The following is a 12883-nucleotide window of genomic DNA, read 5'->3' on the forward strand; positions in this document are numbered from 1 at the left end:
ACGATCGTCTGGGCTTCAGCAGTGGCATCATCGACGGGCAGTTGTTGATAGGCTTGGGCAAGGTCCAGCTTAGCGAAGGCCTTACCCTCACCCAGGGAATGCAGCAGGTGTTGGACAACAAGAACCAGATAAGCGTGCTGCTGAAGTGCCTTGTTGATCGTGCACTTGTAGTCAGCGCAGATTCTCACCGACCCATCTGGCTTGACAGGCGTGATGATGGGGGTTTCCCACTTGGCATGGTCAACCGGCTCCAAAACTCCTTGGGCGATCAGCTTGTCCAGTTGTTTGTCCACCTTAGCCTTGAGAGCAAAGGGAACCCAGCGTAGCTTTAGCTTCATGGGGGCGAATTGTGGATCAAGGCTAAAGGAGATGGGCGTATCTGTATATTGCCCCAAAGTGCCATCAAAAACCTCGGCAAAGTCTTTGACCAGACCCTCAGTCTCTGCATTAGAGATGCAGTTGATGCTGGTGACTTCCAGGCCGAGGGCATCAAACCCTAGGAGGCTTGGCCGCTGACCTTCGACCACCACCAGTCGGAGCAGGCCCGAAAACTCCTACCACGGGAATGTTGTTTCCCTGGTAGTCTCTCAGGTGTACACAGTGAGAGTCGAGTTGCCTTTTGAACACTCTGGGTACCAGTCTTTTGATGGTGCTCCAAGACACGATGGACAGGGCAGGCCCGTTGTCAATCTCTATGTCACATGGAGCTCCTTCAGTGAGCACCGTGACGTCCAGCTTGCATCACGTAGGCGAGTCAGTTTGGATAATCGTGGTTCCAGACAGGCAGCGGCAGTTGGTGAGAGCGAAACAGCTTTCCTTGGTGGACTGGTGTGAAGACTTGGACTTGCGAGTCGGTGAGGGGGGGTGTCAGATGGAGCCGATCGGCAGACCTTAGTGAGGTGGCCCCTTCTGGAACACTTCTGCCAGATGGCATCTCTGGATCGACACTTGGCACGGGAATGGTTGACTCCGCAGCCGGCACATTCCGATTGGCCCTTGGACTTCTTTTGGAACGTCCTGCACTCCCGCTTTGTCTGGTGCACGTCATCGTCTTCACTGGAGGATGCCTCATCACTGCTGGCCTCTTCATGATGCACTGGAACTGGCTTCCTAGCAAGACGCAGGCTGCTGGCCTTGCGTATCTCCTGGGCGGAGCGTTTGGCAGCTTCCGAGGCCACGGCCTCCTCAATGGCTTCCTGTAGGGTGAGGTCTGGCTTGGCGAGGAGACGCCATTGCAGACGGATGTCCCAGACCCCACAGACGATTTGATCCATCAGGGCATCGTCTAAGTCTCGGAACTCGCAGTGCATTGCAGCTTGTCGGAGGGCGGCAGTGTAGTTGTTAATTGACTCCCCCTCTGACTGGTTCTGGTGGTAGAATGCATGGCGGGCAGCAATCTTGGATGGCTTTGGCGTGTAGTGGTTGCGGAGCTTCTCTTGAATCGTGTCCCATGTTGTTGCCTGTACTGCTTCAGGCGCAACCAATGCTCGGGCCGTCTCAAACATCTCAGGCCCACAGAGGCTGAGGAATATGCCCCGCTTCCATTCCTTTGATACTTCTGTCAGCTCGTTGGCTTGGAGGTAGCAGTCGAACCGAGCGAGGTAGGAGTCCCATGATTCAGAGGTTGGCACAAACGGCAGTAGAGGCACAAGTGAAGCCATGATTCCGATGCCGGCGTGAAGGGCGATGGATGGAACACAGTGCTCTAGCCAGAACAGTCAGCTCTGAATTGGTTCTGTTCAGTGATTTCGCTCAGAGATTCAGCTCAGTGATTCAGCTCAGTTCAGAGGGTGGCCGCATCTGGCTGTGCTCTGATGTCCATCGATCCCATCCTCGTCGCCAGTGTTAAGTTGTGGGCGAACATATCAGACGACACAGCGAATCTTCAAACAGCTCTTGATTATTCAGAGGCCAGAACAGAACTGAGCTGAAGAGCTCAGTCAGCCTGCTTATGTAGAGCTCCAGAACAACGTAACTGTAGCAACTTTCTAAAACTATCCAATCACTGAACGTCACTTTTGATCCTTCATTTGCATAACTATCTACAGTATCCCCCTGCTGGCCCAGGATGAGAACTTCAGTACATAACAAATACAATATTATTTCAAGCTGGCTGACACGTTGTCATTAGAAAAAATTCCAGACGCTCCATCTCCCAGAACCCGGCGGGACTTAAAAGTAGGAGAGAAAAGGCTTCAAAGACAGAGGGCACTTAGCGGTACCCGTAGAGGAGATGATGTTGATGATGACAAACTAGGAAGTGGGAGAGACGTGAGGTAGAGATTCACTGGGGACAACATCATTATCCAAGAGGCTGGGTCCTATACCCTCTCTCTGTAAGGTCTGAAATAAAAAAGGATTCCTTGTTTCTATGGATTCCTGGGGAAACAGCAAGGAGCTGCTGACAGCGTCCTGACAGATTGCCCCAAGTCAACATTAGTTGCCGGTTAAGTTATAACTCATGACAGACTGCGCAGGACCTGCCGGGGGCAGCCTCCCAACACTGATAACTGGCAAGGACAATTATCAAAATGCCGAAATCTCAAGGGCAGAGGCAGAATTAAACAAATTCCCGAAGCTGACTATACATCCAGTTATAAAGCGGTATAATAAACAAACAAACAAACAAATAATAATAAAATGGCTTAGTCATCCTCTGTGATAGAAAGGAGAAGGGAAAGGACAGGTTGGCCAATTATTATTGTGAAAGGTGCCCTTCCTTCAGGTAACTACAAGGGTCCAGCAATGTGATGGAAACAGGTGAGGGGTGAGTTATTTACCTGAGGGATACATCCCCCTGGCACTGACTATGCAGGGCACTGCATCCTCCTCATAAACTTTTTGCTTTATCCAAGCTATCTCCTTGTGAAACATTAATGCAGCAGATCTGAATGTTTGCGATCTGTAGTTGCCATCTTACTTCTGTGGAAACTGCTATGACTACCAGATTTCAGCAATATCTTCCCACAAGCATGTGATTTTGGCAACATTCTCTTCCATGTCACCCTAAATCCCAAAGTCCCAAAGAAATTACAATTATGGGAAGCATGGGTGCAGCCAAGATTTATTTTAGGGGGGCCTATGAAGTTGTGCCTCCGTTTCATGCTCTTCTGAATGAACTTTCCTTTCACTTAGAATCATAGAATCATAGAATCATAGAGTTGGAATAGACCACAAGGGCCATCAAGTCCAACCCCCTGCCAAGCAGGAAACACCATCAGAGCACTCCTGACATATGGTTGTTAAGCCTCTGCTTAAAGACCTCCAAAGAAGGAGACTCCACCACACTCCTTGGCAGCAAATGCCACTGTCAAACAGCTCTTACTGTCAGGAAGTTCTTCCTAATGTTTAGGTGGAATCTTCTTTCTTGTAGTTTGGATCCATTGCTCTGTGTCCGCTTCTCTGGAGCAGCAGAAAACAACCTTTCTCCCTCCTCTATGTGACATCCTTTTATATATTTGAACATGGCTATCATATCACCCCTTAACCCCTTAACCTCCTCTTCTCCAGGCTAAACATGCCCAACTCCCTTAGCCGTTCCTCATAAGGCATCGTTTCCAGGCCTGTGGAAACTGTGGTGCCCAGAACTGGACACAGTACTCCAGGTGAGGTCTGACCAGAGCAGAATACAGTGGCACTATTACTCACTATTACTTGTGGACCATCGTATTTGTTCTCCCTCTACACAGGATTTGGCCTGTCACAAACTGATTGTATCTGCCTCCCGTTCGTTTGTCCTGCTGTCTTCACTGACATTGGGAGCTGTCCACCACTGTATAATTGTTGCAGAAGGGAACTTCAGCTTAGTAAATGAGAATCAAACAAGTGTAGGGAGGAAAGTATCATTTCTCCTCCCCACGCCCTGCCCCTCTTTGTAGCATTTTTTGAATCGATCATTTTGAGGAGCCTCTGATCTGAGTAGCTTTAGGCTACCACCCTAAATGGACATCCCTTCTCGGATTAAGGCAAAGGGAGCCAGTGAACTGAGAAAACAGTTTCATTACGTAAAACTTGGAAAACTTTTATGATGCCTGCTAACATGAACAATAGGTTTCTTTACAAGTTGATGGTCATTTATCTGATTCCAGTTTGTTGTTGTTGTTTAGTCGTTTAGTCGTGTTCGACTCTTCGTGACCCCATGGACCAGAGCACGCCAGGCAGTTTAACCTCCTTAAATATAGGATTTGTCCGCTGTTAAAATCCATTTGAGTTTTCCATTAAAACTTTATGATTTCCTCCATTATGTAAAAACTGCATTGATACAAACACATCTCTTTTTTTTTTTAAATATTTTTTATTAAACAGTTTTTATATTCATACAAACAAAACATACATAAACAAACAAAAAACAAGACAAAACAGAAAAACATGTACCCTTTCATGTCCTAATTTCTTAAACCTTACTTCTTCGACTTCCCCATGCCTCCCATTTCTGTATTCGAATTTCTTTTCAATTGTTCAGCAAATCTTCCCTTATTTTACTATGAATTTAAGCTAATCATCCTTTTTCTCCTTGTCATAACCTTTGCTAATAGTAACCTTTTACTTTAGTCCAACATCATTCTAACTGTCATTAATTTTGCAATGTTTCTTTAAATAGTCCTTAAATTTTTTCCATTCTTCTTCCGCCGCTTCTTTTCCCTGGTTTCGGATTCTGCTCGTCATTTCTGCCAGACCCATGTAGTCTATCACCTTCATCTGCCACTCTTCCAGTGTGGGTAGATCTTGCGTCTTCCAGTACTTTGCAATAAGTATTCTAGCTGCTGTGGTAGCATACATAAAAAAAGTTATATCCGTCTTTAACACCCCCTGGCCGACAATACCCAAGAGAAAGGCCTCTGGTTTCTTGGTGAAAGTATATTTAAATACCTTTTTAAGTTCATTGTAGATCATTTCCCAGAATGCCTTAATCTTCGGGCACGTCCACCAAAGGTGAAAGAATGTACCATCCTTTTCTTTACATTTCCAACATTTATTGTCAGGCAAATGGTAAATCTTTGCAAGCTTGACTGGGGTTATGTACCACCTATATATCATTTTCATAATATTTTCTCTTAAGGCATTACATGCCGTAAATTTCATCCCGGTGGTCCACAACTTTTCCCAATCAGCAAACAAAATATTATGACCAATGTCCTGAGCCCATTTAATCATAGCTGATTTAACCGTTTCCTCTTCTGTATTCCATTTCAGCAGCAAATTGTACATTTTTGACAAATTCTTAGTACTGGGTTCTAGCAGTTCTGTCTCCAATTTTGATTTTTCCACCTGGAAGCCAATTTTACTATCCAGTTTAAACGCCTCGTTTATTTGATGATAGTGCAACCAATCTCGCACCTTCCCTTTTAGTTTCTCAAAACTCTGCAATCTCATTTTATCCCCTTCCTTTTCCAGAATTTCCCAGTATCTTGGCCACTTGGACTCCATGTTTAACTTTTTAACTGCCTTAGCTTCCATAGGCGACAGCCACCTTGGAGTTTTATTTTCCAGCAAATCTTTATATCTGACCCAAACATTTAATAGTGCTTTTCTGACAATATGATTTTTAAAACTTTTATGCGCTTTAACCTTGTCATACCACAAGTATGCATGCCACCCAAAAATGTTATTAAAACCTTCCAAATCCAAAATGTCTGTGTTTTCAAGAAGCAGCCATTCTTTCAGCCAGCAGAAAGCTGCCGCTTCATAGTAAAGTTTAAAGTCTGGCAGGGCAAACCCCCCTCTTTCCTTTGAATCCGTTAATATCTTAAATTTAATTCTGGGCTTTTTGCCCTGCCAGACAAATTTAGATATGTCTTTTTGCCACTTCTTGAAACAGTCCATTTTATCCATTATTTGCAATGTTTGAAACAAAAACAACATTCTTGGCAATACATTCATCTTTATAACTGCAATTCGACCTAACAAGGAAAGCTTTAAATTTGACCAAATCTCCAAATCTTTTTTCACTTCTGTCCAAGTTTTTTCATAATTATCTTTAAATAAATTCACATTCTTAGCTGTCATGTTTATACCCAAATATTTCACTTTTTTAACCACAGTCAACCCTGTCTCATTCTGAAACCTTTCTTTTTCCACCTGTGTTAGATTTTTCTCCAGTACCTTTGTTTTTGACTTATTCAATTTGAATCCTGCCAATTGACCAAACTCTTGGATTATTTCCAAAACTCTTTTCGTACTAGCTTCTGGCTCTTGCAATGTAAGTACTAGGTCATCTGCAAATGCTCTGAATTTGTATTGTTTAGCTCCGACCTGAATCCCTTTAACCAGCTGGTCCTTCCTAATCATATTAAGCAACACCTCCAGGACCGATATAAAAAGTAATGGAGAGATAGGGCATCCCTGTCGTGTCCCTTTTTCTATCTTGAACTCTTCTGTAACCACATTATTTACAATTAATTTTGCTTTCTGTTCAGAGTAAATTGCACCTATACCATTCTCAAACCCTTGGCCTACCCCCATCCCCCGGAGGTTCTTCAACATAAAGCTCCAAGAAATGTTGTCAAAAACTTTATGATTTCCTCCATTATGTAAAAACTGCATTGATACAAACACATCTCTCCTCCCTCCCTCTTCCCCCCCTTCCGTGTCTTAGAGCCATTCTATTCCCTCAGAAACAGAATTAACCAAAACAAAACTCATTATAGTCATTATGTAGGTTGATTATACAGCCTGCAAGATTTACAGTTGTCTTAATTATGTTTTTCATTAATTAAACAAACACTGGCAGTACAGAGTATCTCCAATGCAACCTTTTTATTACACAGAATGTCATTTTCATACAGCAGTGAGTACCAGCTACCAGTTCCATTTGTTACACAAAGCATCAATTATTTAAGTGGTCCCTGAATACATCGTCCTTTGATTGCAAGCTTAATTGGTTGCGCAGCCAGTTGTTTTCATAATTTGTCCATTGCAAAAGACACCTATGGCAGAATCAGCCTAGGGCGGCACTTCCCGTATTGCCCCAAATGGCAGTGATCTTGTCCAAAATCAGTGCTGATGATGCTGGTGCTTCTCTTCCACTGGCAGAAGCAGCAGGGCAGGAGGGGCACCCATGGGCATTGTGCCTGGTTGAGGGCTTCTGCCACCTGAAGCAGCATCCTCACCTGCCTCAAGGCTTGTCTGGCTCTGGGATCAGTCTTGTCTTTGGTTGCTTTGTTCTGTGAGGTTTTGCCAATTCTTCTTGGTCGAATCCTTCAATCACATGGTATTTGATTGTTTAGATTAATATGCAGTTTCATCTATTGTTTATCTCAATGGATAAGGGATCACCATAACTGCCCATCCTCAAACTTCAATAGCTGCTGGGCATTTGCTCACTGTGATCTTCTCCCCTCCATCTTGTTTGAATAGCTGAGAATTAAAAGGTAAAGGTAAAGGGACCCTGACAGTTAACTCCAGTCGTGGACGACTCTGGGGTTGCGGCGGTCATCTCGCTTTACTGGCCGAGGGAGCCGACATTTGTCCGCAGACAGTTTTTCTGGTTCATGTGGCCAGCATGACTAAGCTGCTTCTGGTGAAATCAGAACAGTGCACAGAAACACTGTTTACCTTTAAGCCGGAGCGGTACCTATTTATCTACTTGCACTTTGACGTTCTTCCGAACTGCTAGGTTGCCAGGAGCAGGGACCGAGCAACGGGAGCTCACCCTGTAACGGGGATTTGAATTGCCAACATTTTGATTGGCAAGCCCAAGGCTCAGTGGTTTAGACCACAGCGCCACCTGCGTCCGTTAGCTGAGGATTAGGTTCCATATATTCCTTGCAAAGTGTTCCACATTCAATTCCAAGCACCTTGCGCATGAAAGCACCAATGAAACCTCAAAGCAGAGAAGGTTAACTCATTGGCCTTTGGATGTTTCTGTTCTGGAGATCCCATCACCCCTGATCTTTAGCCACAAATAACAGCGACTCCATGGAGCGCAGGACAGAAGAGTAAAGCAGCTTCAGAAACAGGGTTGGGAAGGGGGAAAGGGGGCTTAGTCATCTTCAAGGGTGGAAAGGAGAAAGAAAAGGACAGTTTGGCCAATTATGATGGGGTGCAGAGTGGACATGGCAGGTGGAGCAAGCAGAAAAGCAGAGCCCCTCCTGTTTGAAAATATTTTTGTAAGTTCCATTGAGTCTAGTTAGAAAAAGGTGTTTGGGAAAAAGGATGATGATGATGATTCCAAGAATGAGAAAAAGGACAAGAGAGCAGGTGAAGATTGTCCTTCCTTCAAGTAAGAGAAGAAGAAGAGAAGAGTTTGGATTTGATATCCCGCCTTTCACTCCCTTTAAAGAGTCTCAAAGCGGCTAACATTCTCCTTTCCCTTCCTCCCCCACAACAAACACTCTGTGGGGTGAGTGGGGCTGAGAGAAGTGTGACTGGCCCAAGGTCACCCAGCAGCTGCATGTGGAGGAGCGGAGACACGAACCCGGTTCCCCAGATTACTAGACTACCGCTCTTAACCACTACACCATACTGGCTCTCAAGTAAGCACAAGAGTCCATCATTTCACCTTGGAAATCTCCTTGCCCTGCACGTCCCACTCAACCTCTTCAATCAGTGGACTTGAATTTTCTTTTTTTTTTTTGAAGAACTGTTACGCATACCCCTAAACATTTTGTGAATCTAAGTTTTGCCAGATTGAGGAGCAGTATTTCAATATGAGTAGGAAAATGAGAGTAACCCTAAACATTTTTTAGGAGGGGGAAGCACGGGCTACTACTAAGAATAATCATTGTAGGAGGCGAGCAAGTGAAAACTGCCCTTCCTTCACGTAGCCGCAAGGGTCCAGCAATCTGATGGGGACAGGTGAGGGGTGAGTCATTTACCTGAGGGATACATCCCCCTAGCACTGCCTATGTGGGGCATTGCATCCTCCTCATAAATGTTTCATTTGATTCAAGGTATCTCGCTCTGAAACATGAATACAGCACATTTGAATGTTTGTGATTTTACTTCTGTGGAAACTGCTATGACTGACTGAATGCAGGAATGCCTTTCCAGAGGCACGTGATTTTGGCAACGTTCTCGTCCACGTCAGCCTAAGTCACAACGTCCCAAAGAAATTAAAATTATGCAATCTACTTCTCCCTCCCAGCCCTCTCTTGGCAAGCTTTGGGGCTCCATTTGGCTTAAAAGCTGGCTTTGCCTGGCTTTGCCACCACAATTCATCCTGAGCCATGAAGATCCTTCACCTGTGCTTCGCAGTTCTCTGTTTGCTGCTCCTGGCTTCCCCAGGTAAGGGATGGAGAGGAAGAAGACAGAGGGACACCTGCCAGCCTATTTTGGGGTGGAAGAGGGAGAGGAGTACAGTTGCTGTTCTGTGGCCTTGCAAAGGAAGCTCACTTTTCTTTCTAGAGACGTTTCTTTAGTGGTAATCTCTTTAGTGGGAATTCTTTGCATAAAAATGTATATATCTGACAACATTGCCTACAAAGGTGCATCTATTAGGGGATATATGCACTGCTTTGCTGAATTTCCCCCATTATGCCCATAACTGCTATGCAATTTCCCCTATGATAACCTATATTTTCATGCTATTGTCATGAAATTACACTTTTTCAGGTACATTTTTTAAACACATTACATTACTTGGAGGGAGAGCTGCCTTTCAGAGGACGGCTGTGCTTTGATGTTCACATGTTGACTTCATTATGGCACAGTAATATAAGGAAAAGGGTACGTGAGTGGCCCTGTGGTTTAAACTACTGAGCCTCTTGGGCTTGCCGATCAGAAGGTTGGCGGTTTGAATCCCCACGACGGGGTGAGCTCCCATTGCTCGGTCGCAGCTCCTGCCAACCAAGCAATTCGAAAGCACATCAAAGTTAAGTAGATAAGTAGGTACCGCTCTGGCGGGAAGGTAAACAGCTTAGTCATGCTGGCCACATGACCTGGAAGCTGTCTCTGGTCAAACGCCGGCTCCCTCAGCCTGTAAAGCGGGATGAGCGCACAACCCCAGAGTTGTCTGCAACTGGACTTAACTGTCAAAACAGTCCTTTACCTTTCTTTTCATATATGGAAAATGGCATCACATGTAAAACTGGTAAGGAAAAACAAAAGTAGCCTCTTCTTTTCTCAGTTTGGTTATATTTTATGGAATTGTCTGCAGATTTATGGAATATGTTTTACAAAATAAAATTTTGATTTGTCTCTTCCACAGGTCTGCCAAAAAAATTGGGGTATAAAGTTTCTAATTAGTGGGAAATGTTTCTTGATGTAGTATACAGCCTTTTATTCTGGGTAGTCCTTGGGGCTCTGATGGCTTCAGTTCCAGGCTTTAGTTTCTATATAATGTATAAGCCATGTGTGCCTCACTTCTTGCTGTCGTGTTTCGTGGACTGACACCCTCCACTCATGAGCAAATATCTGGAGAAGCAGATTTACCTTTTCTTCTTGTGAATGTAGCAAGGGTGGTAAACACCAGTGGCCAGTGGCAGGGCTGGGGGTGGGGGGTTGGAGTTGGGATGCCACGGCACCCAGAGCGTCACAGAGCCACTCCTGTTCAAAGGGCTGTGGTGTTGTTCCTCTCTTTCATCCAGTTGTGAATTAACTTCCTTCTCCCCACTTATGTTTGTTTCTCTCTTTGCACAGGATCTGCACAGTACCAGAAGGCTAAGAAATGCCTTAACACCAAAGGTGGTGGTTGCTACCCTATGAGTTGTCCCGATACTCATGAAAAGATTGGAGAGTGTTTTCCTAGTTATCCCTGTTGCAAAAGGTAATTTCAGCTTACCAAAAGAGAATTACACCTCCTGCCCTTCTCCCATTACCCTCTGGATTGATCATTTTAAGTACCCAATGCAGAGTCCCCTAAACTGATCATCCTTTGCCTGCAAGCTCAATTGCTCCATTGCAAAAATAAAAATAAAAATACCTATGCCAGAATCAGCCAAGGGTGGCACATCCCATATTGCCGCTTGATGCAAAATGCTAATTGCTGCTTTGCCATTCTGCCGGCACGGCTCCTAAGCCCATCTACCTGCTCCTCCTGCCATGGCCTGATCTGCCGCTGAGACACACCATACCCTGTTGATTGCAGGCACAGAAGCGGCGCTACCATTGTTGCCCATTTTAAGCAAGATGGTCTGAGTGCTTTCCCCACAGGCAGAACCAGCGGGGCAGGAGGGGCACCAATGGGTTTGTTGTCTGAGGGGCTTCTGCCAGCAGAAGCAGGGTCGTCACCTGCCTCATGGCTGGTCCAGCTGTCTTTGGCCCCTTTGCCCTGTGAGCTTATGCCAGATCTCCTTTGCCAAATCCCTAAACCACACCGTATGGGCACATTTAATTTGTTGTGCAGCTTCATCCATTGTTTATCTCAGTGCCTAAGGGATGTCTATTCTGCAGCTTTAACAGATGCTAGGCACATACTCTGTGTGGTGTCCTGCCCTCCACCATTTAAGATTACCTCAGTTTCACATCCCATACATTCCAGGCAAATCTCCCACACCCCATACATTCCAGGCAAATGTTTTTTCTCAAAACATTGTCACAAAATTGTGAGCAAGCTTCCTATTTCCCCAGAACTCTTCCTCAGGGCCACAAAGGCAACAAATCCCTGCCGTGCATAACATCCAGTCTGCAGGAGAATATTGGAGACCTTGCAAGCTCCCTCACTATTCTGTGACTTATTTAATTGTACCTAGAAAAGAAAGTCCCTCAGGGGTAGGGGTGTCTGAGAGACTGCATTTAATTCTCATCGAAAGGTGAATCTTTGTAATTCATAATTTCTGGAAATGAAAAACTGAAGCAGACCTATCCCTACCCAATGGTTTATTATCATGAAATCTTTCTTGTGGTCCAACATGGCTTGCTTTGTATTTTCTTGTCTCAAACATGGTCACTTTGCTATGAAACTAACTGTTGTCTTTTTGTTGCTGGTTTCTATGTTTTAGACGGGAGGAGTGATAGATGCCTTTGAAAAGTGGAAGATGCTCCCTCTCTTTGAGAGCCGCTGGATCCCGCTTGATCCCCAGCTAGGGACTTCTTCTCCAAAGCATCCAGACTGAAAAAAGCAACAGTTTCAAGGCTTACTTGAGCTTGTGCCTTGCAATAAAAGCAGATCCAAAAGCCCTTTCCCCTCTGTTTTTCATTTCTAAGCATGAGTGTTATTGCTAATGAAGTAAAAATGGCACCTTACATCCATGAGAAGGAGGTGTCAGCAGGCATGGTTTGTGGAGAGGCCCAAAACGTCATTAGAAAGGAAGGCTAAAAGGGGGTGAAGGTCCCCCAAAACAGTCTAGTGAGGAGGACTGGGCCAAAATGTGGAAAATGAAGAGTGACAAAATATGGGGGGTGGAATGGGAGGGAGATGAAATTCTGTTCAGATTCCCTTTAAATGGGAACTAATCTGAGTTGCACTCTTTGAAAAAGTTTGCCAATTGACATATAGTCATCCTTCAAAATCCAAGGTGTCTGAATTTGGGATTATTGAACTGACCAGACCAGGTCTGGAAGCGTCCTCTTATAGATCCTTGCCCCCTCCCCCCACAGGATCGCAGGTTGGGAAGTGTGGTGATCACACAGGGTTCCTGAACGTTTCACCGTCTAGTGATCCCTGTGCCACCAGTTTTTTTCTCGCTGCCACCACACAGGTCCTACCTGGTAAAATACTGAGTCCAGTCAGGGTTAAGTTGGAACATAAACTTCTGTTTATTTATTGCAGTTTAACAAGCGTGTGGTTTCATAAACGGTCTCAGTGAATTACAATCATGGGGTGCCTATCGAGACCTATAATTTCTGCTACCTGCTCTTACTCACTAAACCACCTCTCAGATATTTACTTGTCTTCCTGGCTTCTAACTGTCCCTGACTCAGCTTATTTCGCCTCACTAATTCAACCTACCCACAGACTATCCCAATTCACTTCCAATCCAACCAACCTCCCAACAAACTCCTC

At 44.9% G+C, this 12883-nt stretch overlaps 1 long non-coding RNA gene across 1 annotated transcript in view; it reads right to left on the reverse strand.

Moving 5' to 3' along the window:
* LOC310758797 overlaps nt 1–12883 on the reverse strand; it is a 118450-nt gene that overhangs the window by 46901 nt on the left and 58666 nt on the right. The gene's annotated exons all lie outside the window — the stretch shown is intronic.

The sequence above is a fragment of the Podarcis filfolensis genome (assembly GCF_964270895.1).
Source record: "Podarcis filfolensis genome assembly, chromosome: 3".
Classification (NCBI taxonomy): Eukaryota; Metazoa; Chordata; class Lepidosauria; order Squamata; family Lacertidae; genus Podarcis; species Podarcis filfolensis.